A 13,949-nucleotide genomic window follows, 5' to 3' on the forward strand; every position below is an offset into this window, starting at 1 on the left:
AGAGAATAAGGAATAGAATCACACTCCTACAGATGATAAATGCATGCCAGATCAAAATTATAGCAATTATTTCAAAAGGAGCTAAAATGTCTTATGAAAATAACACAAGACATGAAACAATGGAAGTAAGAATTATAAAACTCATGAACAAGAAAAAATCTTATAACTCAAAAATATAAAAAGAGAAAAGTTATATATACTGAGAACAGAAAACAGACTGAACATGTAGATAATAGGAGTCCCTGGAGAAGAAAATTCAAGCAAGGAATAAAACAAAAAGTAAAACAATAATTTTTTCCTAATATGAAAAAACATTTTAAACTATACTTTGGAAAACTACAATGTATACCTGAGAATATTAACTCAGCATTCTGAGTTAATGTCTAATAGTCCATGTCCAATAGGACATGCTTTGGTAAAACTAGTAAACTTTATAAAATGAGTAAAAAAAACAGATATTCCAAAGAAAGAAACACAGACCTCTACAGCCAGGAAATGAGAGATGAACTAATAATTTAGTTTCTCACAACATGAGAGAAAGTATACAACAAGATTACACTAATAATCTTGAGGCACAGAAAGATGGTAAAACTACATGTGTAGAAGATAAAAGAAACAGATAATGAAAGGAGAATCAAACTAGCATCAGACTTACCCACTGCACAAGATGCCTGAAATGGCACAACTTGTATATGCTATAGGAAAAAAAAAGGAGCACTAAATCCAGTCAAGATATCATTCACTGATCAAGATAAAAGAAAGATATCCTCATTCCAGTAAGAATTCAGAAATTATGCTATATATACCCATTAGTAAATTATTCTGAAATTTTATCAAATGCTTTTTTGTCTTTTGATAAACATGAGACTCATTTTTCCAATATTGCTTTACTCCTAGAGTTTCAGTAGGCAGAACAGATACAGTCAAATCAAAGAACAGTATTAATACTACAGAAAAACCAAAGGAAAACAAGTTCTGTGAAGTTAGAAAAAGATTTCCTGAACTCAGCCACATTCTAAAAGATAAAAAAAAGGGGGGGGCTGGGGTTGTAGCTCAGTGGTAGATCATCTGCCTTGCATGTATGAGGCACTGGGTTCGAATATGACTCATCCTGGAAAGGGAACAGAAATGGTTTCAGATACTCAGATTATTAAGAACACATAATTTTGCCAAGAAGCACAACAAGAAAGACCTCAAGAGATTCAAGGCTGGGGATGTAGCTCAGTTGTTGAGCACTTGCCTCACATGCATGAGGCACTGGAATCAATCCTCAGCACCACATAAATGAATGAATGAATGAATGAATAAAACAAAGATATTGTGTCCATATACAAATAAAAAAGTGTTAAAAAAAAAAAGGTTCAGGCCAACATTTCCAAGGCAACAAGGAAGAATCTCTAAGTAGGCCAACAAGGTGCTCATTAAGTCCAAAGCAATCAAACACAATATCTTAAAAGGTACAAGTCCTAAATTGAATGTCGCCTGTATCATCTATCACAGTCTCTGGAAATATGGTAAAATCTATACTGTCTATAGTACCAGGTTTTGGCAACTAAAGGCCAGTAGTGAGGACAAGACAATGTACAAGGATCCACAAAGTCCCCCCCAGCAAAAGATTCCAAAATAAAGACTTTTGTCTATCAACTTTGAGGATCAAAGAACCATGCAAATTTTAGACTGCTGTTCACAGGGGTGGGCAATCTCTTAATGCCATTTTGAACAAATAACAATACAACGTCCCTCAACTATCCCTAAAAGAGAGTAATAATAATAATTTTAATCTTAAAATTTGGTTAATAAAATATTATCATTTTAATGCTCTTGTCTCCTTGGAATAAACCTGCTTGATCACGATCTTATCTTTTAAATATACTGCTGAATTTATTTTGCTAATATTTAATTTAGAATGTTTGCTTCTCTGGTCATAAGACTGGAATAATGCTTAAAATAATTAAAAAAATCAACATCCATCATTTAGGTAGGAACAGAATAAATTATGGTGCAGTATGCTTTGATATATTCAGCTTTTTTAAATTAATTCAAAGTCATGATATACTTTTAAGTGAATAATGCAAGTTACTAAGCAATGTAAATAATATGATCCCCAATTTAACTAAAAACAACTGTATATGTGTGTATATATGATTATATGCTCTTGAGAAAAGAGAAAAACATTGAAAAATACTCATTAAAGTGTTCAATCCCTATTACTGGGGAAAAATAATACAAAACAGGAATTTGTCAAACAGTGTCTGGATTTTAAGTTTATGGTTATTAAAAGACTTTCTAAGCTCTTCTCTTATCAAATCTTTCATAAGAGAAAATTTGAGGATACAAATAAATCAGTACTCAAACTACCGCGGGTTTTTTAAATGCCTTGCAATGCTGAAAGGAGAAAAAATTAAGAAAGAAAAGCTGGACTGACAATACCAGTAAAAAATCATGAGGCGGTGTTGGGTGAAGCACACATCAAAAAAGAGAAATCTAGAACACAATTCAAAGTCTAATAAAAAATCATCATTTATTAAGTACTAGACATTGTCATTTCATCATCATGAAAACCCTGCAAGATAAGTTTCTGGCCCTTCACAATAAATAAGTGACAGCAGTAATTCAAACCCATTTTTATGATTCAAAATTCACATATTCATGTTTTTTCTATTATACAATTGGTCTTCTCTTTTTTAAACTTTTTAATTTTTTTCATTACTTATACATGACATTAGAATGCATTTATGCACTCTGATATATCATACATAGATGGGATATAATTTCTCATTTTTCTGAGTGTACATGTTGTAGAATCATATTGATCATGGAGAATATCATGCTAAGCGAAATAAGCCAATCCAAAAAACCAAAAGCCAAATATTTTTTCTAATATCCCAATGTTAATTCACAATACAGCAGGGGCACTAGAGAAGAATGTTGTTACCTTAGATTAGGTAGAGGGAAATGAAGGGAGGGGAGGGAAGGGGATGTGGGGATAGGAGAGACAGTAGAATGAAACGGATATTATTACTTTATGTATATATGTGACTGCATGACCAATATGGGATAGATTCAAATTTAAAAGCTTCTTCTCAGCAAAGGAAACAATAACATGAGGAGAGAGCCTAGACTGGAAGAAAATCTTTATCACATGTACCTCCGATAAAGCATTAATCTCCAGATATATTAAGAATTCAAAACACCAAAAAAATAAATAACCCAATCAATAAATGGGCTAAGGAACTGAGCATACACTTTACATAAGAAGACAATCAATCAACAAATATATGAAAAAGTGTTCAACATCTCTAGCAATTTCTCTAGAGAAATGCAAATCAAAACTACACTGAGATTTCATCTTGCTCCTGTCAGAATGGCAATTATCAAGAATACAGGCAACAAGAAATGTTGAAAAGAATGTGGGGAAAAAGTACACTCATACATTGCTGGTGGGACTGCAAATTGATGCAACTATTATGGAAAGCAGCATGTAGATACCTCAGAAAACTGGGAATGAATCCACCATCCCAGCTATCCCACTCCTTGGTCTATACCCAAAGGACTTAAAATCAGCATAAGACAGTAATGCAGCCATGTCAATGTTTATAGCAGCTCAATTCACAATAGCTAAACTATGGAACCAACCTATAGGTGTCCTTAAGTAGATAATGGATAAAGAAAGTGTGATATACATATATTTTTTCATTCATTGGTCTCCACTTTATGGAAACTCAAAGCTTCTTATGACTGAACACAGTACTGGCATTCTATAATATAGGAATGTCTGAATAACAACTTCCAAAGGAAGTCTGTCTTCTTAAAACTCTAAAAAGAAAGAGCTTAGATATTGATGCTGAAGCAGGATTGGTATATATGTGGTTGTTTGGTTATTTGTTTATGTGCTTTAGTAAGTCTTGATTCCATGGGTCCACAAAAGCTAATTACCTTCTTTCACCCTAATTCATAATCTTAGGCAGGATTTCATGGAATTTGAACAGAAATAGAATTCTATAATACAACAAATCTCTCTCAAGCATCCATAGATGATTAGCTTTGCCTTATCAAATTTCAGTAACCAGAGCTAAAAATTGTGAGACACTCCCCCTTCCCAGTACAAGATTAAGAACAAAGGGCTAAGAAAAGACTGCCTTCATTTAGGTAGAGGATATTTACTGAGATCTGAAGCAGATTCTCCAAACCTAAAATGACTAAATCACAATATCTAAACACCCACTCTCATCTCTGAGTTTCATAAATGTAATCTACTTAAAAAACTGACCTATAGGTGGGGAAAAGGGGATTCCATCACAATAAAAAACTGATGCCGTATTTCTTCTTGTTGTCAATCTTTGTGATCAAATATGTCATTATAAGACAATGCTAGATGGTATTTAAGAAAAGGAAGTAATAAGCATGGCTATCTGGTCTCAGGATGCATGTGAAATAACTAATTTTCCATTATTACTGTTTATATGTGTTTTTCCTTATGAATTTTATGCCTGTAATACTTGCTGATGTTTATAAATGAACATATAAGTCATTACATTCCTTCTCAAAACATCTTTGCCAAATAAAGAAAACAGTAAAACTTATCAACATTGGCTAGTAAAACTTTAGAAAAGTGGAAAATAATAATACTATACTACATAATTTTTAAAACTATATTTCCCCCAAAGTAGAAGAAATACTTAGAACATAAAATTCTGAATTACAATTTCAGCTTTTATTTATGGAAGAAAATTTTCACCTTCAAGTCAAATACAACAAAATTTGTACCTAATAGGTGGTCAATAAATATCAAGTGAGTGAATATGTAATATACTCCATAAAAATCCCCCAATTTTTCCAACATAAGTACTCCAACAACTCATACTTTACACATAGTATCTGTGTAATAAGCTAATATACAAAATCCAGGTATATAAAAGTATAACAACAATCTTTTTTGTGCAAAATACGTGATAGACTGAAATTTGACTAAAGAAAAATGTTCTTACATGCTGTGCTCCAAACCTCTTTCATGGGATACTTCTTTGAAAAACGAATAGAATCTAATAACACACTTTGTCAGAAACTGAATTCTTCAGAGGTAGACATAATAAGAGCATTGTATCATCACGGGGCTCAATAAGGGCCTGTCAGATAAATCTATACTAAGGCAAGGTGACCAATTTTCTCTCAATAAATAAATGCAATTATTCCCTGCAAAAGCCTTCAAAGGACAAGGTGTAGCTACAGCTCATAATATTCAATAAGTACTTAATGAGCACAGACTGTGTAATAGACCAAGAACCAGCAAACTTTTTCTGTAAAGAGCCAAATAGTAAATATTTAGGCTTTGCAGGCCATATGGTCTCTATGGCAACTACTCAAGTCTGCTGTTGTACCCCCAAACAGCCACAGTCAATATATAAACAAATGAGCATGGCTAGGTTCCAATAAAACTGTGTGTGTTTCACACAGAAACCTGAATTTCCTGTAACTTTCACATGACACAAAGTATTCTTTTTAAAAAAAAAATTAATTGTAGATGGACAGAATACCTTTATTTTATTTATTTATTTATTTTTATGTGGTGCTGAGGTATATTATTATTTTTATGTGGCCTGCTTGGTATATGCGAGGCCCTCCACCACTGAACCACACCCCCAGCTCCAGTATTCTTTTGATTTTGTTTTTCATTGAAAAATGTAAAAACCAGTCTTAACTTGCAGGCCATACCAAAACAGATAATGGACTGAATGTGGCCCATGGTTTGCCAACCCCTGCAATATACAAAGAAAATAATTAAGGTAAAGTTCACGCAGAGAACCTTTTAATCTTCCTCTTACCATCCCAGAAAACATAAAAAAGAACAAAACCTGATTTATTTTTAGGGTCATTGTTAATTACAGTCTAGGAGTTACTCTGAATAATATTTTAGATGGTATATACACACACCTATACAAATATAAATGCATATATGCATATTTCTCTAAATCCATCTCTTAATACCTAGAATTTCTCCAATTCAATGAGAGATGAGGTTTCAATGGCATAACTGATATAACTGTCAATAATCTTTACTCAATAAATAAATAATGAGTACTACTATATACTAACTATCCTGGTGTTGAAAATTACCCGATGCAAAGGAAGAATAGAGGATAACATGTCCAAGCCCAACTCTAGTCAAGAATCAATGATAGGAGAGGGAAGAATATGTTTAACAATGGTGGTAAATTTGTATGATAAACCTGGAAAATCAAATTAGGTTTTACAAGTAAAGTATTCTAAAATGAACTACCAATCATTACAAATACATAGTATGGTCTAAGTCTACATTCAACTTATTAATATAAACATATATCCTGAATAAATTTTAGCCATAATCAATAGATTATATTGAATTCTCATAATATCAACATGTAGAAAAAATAAAAGTGTTTGGCTACAGGAGACAAATGATTCACAGTATAAAAAGGTTTCTATAGAATAGACTGGCAGCAACAGTTCAGCTAAAAGAAGAAAATAATTATCATAATTGTGAGAGGTAATGTTCCATTTCTTAAAATGGGTAAAGGATGAGTGTTGGCTGTATTCTTTACTCTTACTCATCTTTACAAATATTATTTCTTTTTTTATTTGTTTCAATTAGTTACACATGACAGTACAATGATCTTGACATATTATACATTTGAATCAGAGGGATATAATGTCTCATTTTTCTGAGTGTACAGGTTGCAGAATTACATTGGTCATGCAGTCACGTATATACTCACAGCAATAATAATGTCTATTTTATTCTACAAATATTATTTCTTATATAGTCGATATCTACAAAACAATGTTTAAGTGTTAAAAATCTGAGCAAACATTCATTTGTGAAAGAGTTAAATATATACAACCATCCAATCAATTTTTGCTAACTACTTTTTTAAATAAAGATAATAAAAATGTGAGGAGGCCAGAAAAATAAAAATTTCTCCTTAATTTTCCTGAAGAAAATTAACTGTAAAGGTTTACTGGTACTTTTAAAGAAATCATGTATTTTCTGTCACACTGCTTCAAAGTAACTTTTTATGCTAAAGTTCCTTCAAAAACCAAACACCTTCACAAATATTTCCTCAACTACATAAAAAGTACTGACACTCCTCCATTCATAATCCCACAAATAAATTTAAATCCCACAAATTCCTAAAGAGAATGTTCATACTATAAATAATAATATTTTGTATATAGGCTTAACATTTATGTGAATTTTACTAGGTTTATCCATATCTTTACTTTTTATTCTATGGAGTGCACATGCATTTTAATTATTCCTTGTCAGTACTAATTTGAGTGAAAAGACAATATAGAGTAATGGTGAAGAACAGAGAGTCTGGAGCCAGAATTCCTAAATTAAAACCCAGCTAGGTGCTGTGGATATAGTTCAGGGGAAGAGTGCTTGCCTAGCATGTATGAAGCACTAGGTTCAATCCTCAGTACACATAAAAATAAATAAATACATCTACAACTAAAGGAAAAAAAAAAGAAACGAAACCCAGCTCTTCCACTTCTTGGCTATATAATCTTGGACAAGTTATTTAACCTATGTTTCAATTTCTCATCTACAAGAAAAAAATAACAGTGGGTACCTCATAAAATTATGGAACTGATTAAAACAATGTACAACAGGGCAAGCACAGAGGAGGTGATAAAAAGTGTGAACTATTACTACTGGTAGCAATACTCTGCCTTCCTGAACAGTGAAAACATTCTAGCAATTTGAATTACTGACTAAAATCAGATACTATTAAAAATAGTCATTAAATCTGAGGACTGATTAACAAAATGTTTAAATCCTTGCAATTCATAAGAGAATAGGTAATTAATAATCTATAACCAATCTTTTTAAAAAACAATCTGAGAGGACTGGTTCGCAAAAGTGCAACTATCCATTTCTTCCCTTACACAAGGGGGCAGTGATAACAAGAAAAGAATGGGACTCTGCAATACCTCTTCCTACAGACAGTAGAGGGTGGCAGTACATATGGCTTACAGTCAGAACAAAACAGGAAGACCCAACAGAACTGCTCTTTATTCTTCTCTGGCCCTCTCTTCTTTAGCCTCAACAGAGCCTCAAGGTAAGGGACGTATCTACAGGAAAGACTAAAACCCAAAATTAATCAGCAGGAAAAATCCAATTTTGTCTTTAAAGCAAATGATCTTCAATGGCTGAATTTGGAAGCAGAAGAAAGCCAATCAGTATGAATTTTCAGATTATCTGACAAATTACTATAATAAGAACAACATTCAGCAAGAAATTCAATTTCTCTATAAGAATTATAATATACCAACATCTCATCAATAATTAATCCTAATGAATACATCCTGATATTTCTGCTTTTGTTTCATTGTATACATTGTATGTACACGTTACATTAAATAGCTCATCTAGCTGTCTTTTGTTACTTCTGAAATTCCAGCTATGTTCTAACAATCCTCTCAAAACCCAGATGTTCTTAAATGGAAGTCACAATGTTTTGCAGCATGTGAGTAATTTCATATATATGTATATGTTCATATATATGTATATGTCGATGGGTGGGGGGACAGGAAGGAAGAGAAAAGGAATATTTCATTTTTTGTTGTTGTTGTGTGTGTGTGTGTGTGTGTGTGTGTGTGTGTATGTGTGTGCTTGCATTCCTAAGATGATCTACCTGGAAAATACTGCAAGAAGCACTCCACTGACAGTGTCCATGTTGTTGCTTTTTTATGCCAATTTACAGTATTCAATTCTCTTATTTCACCATCCCAGCATCCAGAATACAGAACAATATTTCACTACTGCCATTCTTTGTAATTAACCATTGCAATAGCTTTTGGCTCCAACCCCTCAAAATGCCTGAAAATTTATCCCTTTTGTTCAACCATATTGTTTTGTTTTCCTCGTTCCAGTTATTTTCACCTGTGTAAAAATCAAGGCAAGGGACCAGATGAAAAATATTCCCTTTGCCTAATCATCTTGAACTCACAATTATGGTCAAGATCTTTGGTTTGTTTTGTGGGGTTTTTTGTTTCTTGGGTTCCCCCCCCCCTTTATCTTTTCCTGGAAAGGAGCACAGAAGAGAGTAAAAGACACCAAATCTTCCTAATGTTAATTATCATTGTTTATGTTTTGTGAAAACCATTTTAAACATCCCACACCTGGAACAGAAGACAGGATACAATTGTATCAGTGCTTGCGCCCTGACATTATTTTAGCCCTATTTTTTCTTTCCTATCTCATCTCACAATCGGATACAATTTGCTTTTTGCTTTCACGTGGGCACTTGTCCCTATTTTAAAAACAAAAACAATAAACAAACAAACAAAAAACTCTCATAGCTCTTCTGGATTTCCTGTGTAAAATATCTAGCAATGAACCCTATTAATCTTTTATTGTACTACACCTCCTTTCCCAGAGGAATTATTAATATCACTTCGATCATGAATTTCAACGCCACATAGGCCAGCCCATCCTGTGCCTTACCTGACACATTTCACAACTACTTTTATGCTGCATTCTGGGGGCACATTTTGCAACTCGTTCCGCACGACATTCCCTGCCACGTTTAGCAATCTGCCTCGCATCTATCTTATCTTGGTCCCCGTCATCCAAAGACTGTCAGGTACCAAATTCCAAGACACCTTCGGTGACAGCGAAGTGGCCCACCCCGGACCCATCTGGAGGCCCCCTCAGTGCCACATTGGCAAGATCCTTCCCCACCTTGGACACTCAAGGCACTTCGCTGCCCATTTCTCTGCCTCCCCTCTTGCCCCCGCCCCTCTCCCTGGAGCTGGGGCGTCGGAAGCGAACGCCCCTGTCACCGTAGCGACCTTTCCTCTCCCGGCTCCCCGGTCCCTTACCTGCCGCTCTGAGGGGCTCGCTGCACCTCTGGGTCAAGCCCCAGACCCCGAGGTCTCTGGTGAGAACCACGCAGCGCGTCCGCGCCGCCCGCGATTCCCGGGAGCACCTCGCTGCCCTCCGACGCCCCGCCGTGGGTCTGCGCCCGGGAACGGCGCGGCGCGGCCTCGCGGCCGGCGAGCACAGCCCGCGGCGGTCCTCCTGTCAGCCACGGCGCGGGGGCAGGCTCTAGCCCCTCAGCTCCGCGGCGGCGGCGGGCGCCTCGCTCCGCCTCGCGCGCGGCACAGCCAGGAGGTGAGCGCGAGGGGGATGGGAACGGGGGCGGGGCCGCCCGGAGGAGGCGCGGAGGGCGGCGGCGGCGGCAAGGCAGCGCCGGCGGCCCCGGGCCCTGCGCTCCGTGCGCTTTCAGCTTGCCTCGCCGAGCAAGCGGCTCGCGCGAGGCGGCTGTGCCAGCGGGCCCCGCCGAAGCAGCGCGCCTAGCAACCCGCGCCGGGCCGACCGCTCTCTAGCGCCGCCGCCGCGCCGGGGGCGTCGCACCCTCGGAGGCCGCCCGCAGCCCCGCCCCCTCCGGGCCGGGTGGGGAGGAGCGCGAGCGCGGAGGGAGAGCGCGTGCGTGGGGGCGCGTGCGTGGTGGAGCGCGCGCGCCCCCGCCCCCTGCCCCTCCACAGTTTGAGGGTGGGGAACGGCTGGAAGAGGGAGGGGAGAGTAAACCCCCTTCTGGGCGGAGAGATGGGCCTTTGGCGCTCCAGGATGTCTAGGCATTTCTCGCTTCCTCAGGGGGCTTTGACTGGTGGGGTCGATGGCTTTCGGTGGGGAAGAGGAGAGGAAACTCAATAGCTGACCAGGCCCTGCAGGATTAAGCTCCGCCCCCAGGGATGATGTCACTCTCGAGGTGGCCGGCGCTGTCACGTGCGCCAACTTCAGGGCCTGACCTGCTCTTTCCTGACCAGAATGTTCCTCAAGACTTCCCCCACTTCATCACTTTTAGGCACATGTCACTCCTAGAATCATCGAAACCAACAAGTGTCAGTTATTTTTCTCCTGATTCTCAGCTTCAAAATGCCACAGTTGTCTGTGATGGGAAACAGAATGAGGACCAAATGGAGGGAAGCAATGTCGGGGTTGGGGGGATGGAGAGAGAAGACGAAAACTGTTATCTAGATTATTTGCCGAAAATTCAGCAACCATAGCTTACAAGCCTGAAGTAAAGTTGTTAACACTGCTTTTGTCACTGCCAGGGTAGATAAGAAGTAATGTGGTTTTAAGAGCTAACCAGCAAGGAAAGGAAAGGCACATTAAAGCCTCACTGAAGAATATTTAAGTTGTATTTGTCAACTCAACCCTACCCCACGGAGACCTCCTTATGTTTATTCTTCCTTTCCTTCAAATCAAGAAACACCCAGTCAACTTTGCAAGATATTTGGAATATTTTTTTTCCATGTGCCCTAAGAAAATGTAAAGCAATCATTGCTGCATAGTCTGCCTGACTGATCTTCCCTTCCATAAAATGAGATGACCTTTCATGGTCATCCACTTCCTAATGAGTAGCCATGATTGGAAATAGATGCACACATTACATCCATCAAGAAAGCTGTGTCCGTGGAGCTTCTAAGGAAGGGAGTTTGGCTGGTTTGAAAACAACCCATCTGAATTTACCCCATCTGTAGCACTTCATTCTGTATTTCTTTTTTTACCCCAGTTGATTCAAATGTATGATATGTCAAGATCAATGTACTGTCATGTGTAACTAATAAAAAATAAAAAAATTAAAAAGTTAATTTAAATTTTCAATTAGTATTAATTTTAGAACAATACAAGAAATTGAATATGAATCCATGCCGAACAGCTAGTCTCTACCACATTGAATGCTTGAAAAGTTAGCTTTACCTATAGCTTTAACTATTGCTAGCGTGATAAGGTGAATGACTGACATATGGAATCTTTTGGTGGTAACTCCAAAGAGTTAGATTAATCCAACTAAAACTTATCAACCTATGGTGACAGAGACAAGGTAGTGACTATTTAGGAGGTAAATGACTGAGGAGGGTTAGGAGGGGGCCTTCTGGTTTGCTGAAAATGTTAACTATGACCTAGTTAATGGTTACAAAGGAATAAGCTAAGGGCACTTTACCAGTGAGCTACATCCCAGCCTTTTTTATTTCGAGACAGGGTCCTGATGAATTGCCTAGGCTGGTCTCAAACTTGCAATCCTCCTCCCTCAGCCTCCCAAGTCACTGGAATTACAGGTGTGCCCCAGGAAACCTAGCTCCTTCATCTCAATTTTAACACACATTTTGTTTTAACGTACAGTTTTACACACAAAGAAGCATTACAATACCATCACCACTGGAACCAGAAAGCTTAGATTTGATCAGTGTCCCCCACCACTTAAGCTATGTGACCTTGAGCAAGTCTCTGAACCTTATCACCATCTATCTAATGTGGGTGGTGATACCTCATGGGATGGTGATAAAAATTAAACCAAATTTTGGCAAATATTTAGCACTGATCATGGCACACAATAAAGTGCTCAGGAAACAATAGCGATTATTATGTTATTCTTCTTACACTTGAATTTAACCTCTTTAATTCTCCTCTGGTCTTTTTTATTTATTTTTAAGATTACTTTGTATCTGAGCCTTTCCCTGTGAGTTCCACTAAGGCTAATAGCATTCTTTCCCTGGAGAAATAACAAAAGGCAGTCAGGGGTGTAATGTGTTGCTTTTCAAACTATTTCAGGTGGCAGCACCCAGAAATTATGGTGTTCATTGTAAAGCACCATGAAATATTGATAGATTTAATTCTGCCATATGGACTTGACACAATTTTACCAGCACTAGATCTGGCCCAATTGTGTTTACGCAGATTGCCACATATTTTTAAAATAATGTTATTTTTAAGAAATGATGTCTGTGTTTTTCTTTTTAGATTTGTTTGCAACTTTTTCACAAAGTAGGAAGTACCCAAAGCTTAATAATAACTCACAAAATGAAATGTTTAAACCCATTTTCCTGAAAATTAGGAAAGCACTGTAATCATCCAATTTCAGCAGCAGAGCTCATTATTGGATTTCCCCATAGTAAGCTCTGATAACCATGACCCACAGGGTCACTTGCTCTGCTAAAGGAACTCTGAATCACTATCCTCATCATACACCTAATGATCTTTCTATTGCCAGTCGTTTCCAAATCCCCTCTTCACACTGGGCACTGCCAGTACCCACTGGAAGGAATTCATTTTTATTGTTTTGATCATTCAACAGGTTTCTATTCAGCCTATCCTCTTCCACATAGTTCTGTGAGGACTTACATTTTGCTACCATACTCTAACTTTGTGAAGGAAACAATATGTCCCTGACAGAGGTGAGGTCCCCACAGAGGTGGAGTCCAGAAGGGACAGAGAGCTACTTTATAGAGAGAACTCTGTCCTCAGCCTCTCTCCCTGCTTTCCTTTTCTGTCACAATACCTGAAATTCTGAGAATGCTAATTGCTTTACCTATTAAAAATCCATTCTAGTCAAGATGAAAGTTTAATATATAACTTAAACTTGGAAATATAACTCCTGCTATGTAAGAGGAGTATACAAATAAATATCTATAGAGTAGCCCAATCTTAACCTAGATCTTCTCACTTATCAGTGCCATCTCTAGTATTCCAAATGCCCATTCTTGCTCTTTCTACTCTGTACAATCACCTCTGCATGTCTTCCTTCTGGCACCTCCAAGTCTCTTTGAGAAACTATAAGACCTTTATCTATCCTTTAACCTGAACTTTCTCAAAGAGTAATAAAATCTGCCACTGATGGGAAGCAAATATTTCACTAACTGCCTTATGTATGTATATACTACATTATTTAATCCTTGCAACACCCTATCACTATCCTCATCATACACCTAATGATCTTTCTATCAGGTAAGTATCATTACCTCAATTGTTTAAGTGGGGAGGGGCTCAAGAGGTTATAACCAGCATAAGGTCACACTGAATAATGGGTCAAAGTCACAGACATTAATTTTATCCTCTATCGGTTACCCTCAGGATAGTGTTGTATAAAATGCAAATGAGAATACAGAATACATTTTTAATG

General features: G+C 37.5%; 1 protein-coding gene across 9 annotated transcripts in view; it reads right to left on the reverse strand.

Annotated features, from left to right (window-relative positions):
* Window positions 1-10,004, reverse strand: part of Tanc2 (tetratricopeptide repeat, ankyrin repeat and coiled-coil containing 2) — a 417,090-nt gene extending 407,086 nt beyond the window's left edge. For all 9 annotated transcript variants that reach the window (XM_040268622.2, XM_040268621.2, XM_078041904.1 and 6 more), the window contains exon 1: window positions 9,865-10,004. The gene's annotated coding sequence lies outside the window, so the exon portion shown is untranslated. The remainder of the gene's footprint in view (window positions 1-9,864) is intronic.
* Window positions 10,005-13,949: the final 3,945 nt, after the last annotated feature.

The sequence above is a fragment of the Ictidomys tridecemlineatus genome, chromosome 3 (genome assembly GCF_052094955.1).
Source record: "Ictidomys tridecemlineatus isolate mIctTri1 chromosome 3, mIctTri1.hap1, whole genome shotgun sequence".
NCBI lineage: Eukaryota > Metazoa > Chordata > Mammalia > Rodentia > Sciuridae > Ictidomys > Ictidomys tridecemlineatus.